General features: G+C 39.8%; 1 non-coding gene across 1 annotated transcript; it reads right to left on the reverse strand.

Moving 5' to 3' along the window:
* Nucleotides 1–83, reverse strand: trnal-uaa (transfer RNA leucine (anticodon UAA)). Its single transcript has one exon. It is a non-coding gene; the product is annotated as a tRNA-Leu (tRNA).
* Nucleotides 84–1,765: the final 1,682 nt, after the last annotated feature.

Raw genomic sequence — 1,765 nt, forward strand, 5'->3', positions numbered from 1 at the left:
TACCAGGAGTGGGGATTGAACCCACGTGGACATTTGTCCATTGGATCTTAAGTCCAACGCCTTAACCACTCGGCCATCCTGGTCTACAGCAATATGCTCTTCAGTTGTTTAACATTTAAATATGATTCAACAATTAAAAAAAAATAAACCACGAAACCTCTTAGAGTTGCGAGAATACTTCCTTTGTGTATAAAATACATTGTGAATGCTTTCTCAGCCTTTACTTTTTCGTTTTTATGACATTTTTTTGACCGAGCACGAATATTCTTTTGTCCATATCTTCCCAATGGAAGCACAGAACGCCGTCAAACCAAATGCATTTTAAAGACCAAGACCTGTGGATATTTCCACAGCCTCTACATCAAACTATCAGTGGGCTAATTATCTTTTTTTAAACCTCCGGTTTTTCATCGATGCGTAATTACGCACTTACTGGAACCCGGAGGACCGCTGTGTACAGATGTTCACAACGCGAGAAATACTGTTCAATACGGCTTCGTGCGAATAACCTGTATATGACCATAGGAAGCAGAACAGTGCAGTCTCCAATTACCCAGACTGTAAGCACAGAAATAAAGCTTTGTTTGATTTATGAAACCCTTCCTTTACGCCGTTTTCATTCAGGTAAGGGTCAACTATATTGACAATACTACTGACAGCAGGAAGATTAAAATATTCTTTACTCAGCAGCTTATTAAAAACAGCTCCCATGATGTTCAAACCGATTTTTTACACAGAACACTGACACAGCTTTGCGTTCTGAATCTCTTTTTCTCGTGCTTTTATTTAATATGGCACAATGCACTGGGATAGGGGTATTCTGTTCACAAACCAACAGCATTTAAATCACAGCACCCACAATGCTGCAAGTAAGTGTTTTGCACACTAAGCAGGTCTTCTGACTTTTCCCAGCTTTGTTTTGGGTTGTGGAACCTTTATTTTTTATGATTTTCTGAAGATAACACTACAGGTATACACTGGGATAGGTGGGTCTTTTTCATGGCTCAATAGTAATTCAAATACAACAGCCACACTGCTGAAACCATATGTTTTACACACCAGACAGGGCCCCTAACCTCATACAACCTTGCTGTGGCTGTGGCCTCTTTCTTTATTTTTTTATGATTTTCTGAAAGTAACACTACAGGTAATACACTGGGACAGGTGGGTCTTCTTCATGGCTCAATAGTGTAGTGGTTTGATGGGTTTACTGAGACAATTATTAATTGTAACACTAATCACGAGGTTGTTCGTTGTAGCTTTTAGAAAATCAATCGTCAGAACAACTAACAACGCACACACACGGGTTCAATACACGAGATACATTTATTAATATAAATTGTGCACCAAAGATATACTAGTCTGCCTGGATACGAGCGGCAGACCTTACTGTGAGGGTTATCAATATACAAGGTATATGATCTCGAAGAGATGCAAACACAAAGAGATACACAACAGAGAATATATGTCAATATATATCGTTCGGTTATCAAATCGCTAATCAGTGTTATTACCCACTGTTACTCTAAACTCGGAAGTAAATACATTACTCATGAATTAAATTGATAACAACTTGTGTTGAGGTACAATTGAATTCTCGAGACGCAATGTAGAACATGGGGTTTACTTATCCACTGTGTATTGATTTGGAATCTCCTGGCACGAACACCAAACCAGCTGACAGTCTCTGTTGCAGCCTCTGTTGCAGCGGTTGTCCAATGGGCGTTGTGTCGGCGTTCTCTGGCTACCGGCCAACCAGTCAAGG

This window comes from Lepisosteus platostomus, chromosome 5, assembly GCF_059453375.1.
Source record: "Lepisosteus platostomus isolate fLepPlt1 chromosome 5, fLepPlt1.hap1, whole genome shotgun sequence".
NCBI classification, from domain to species: Eukaryota; Metazoa; Chordata; class Actinopteri; order Semionotiformes; family Lepisosteidae; genus Lepisosteus; species Lepisosteus platostomus.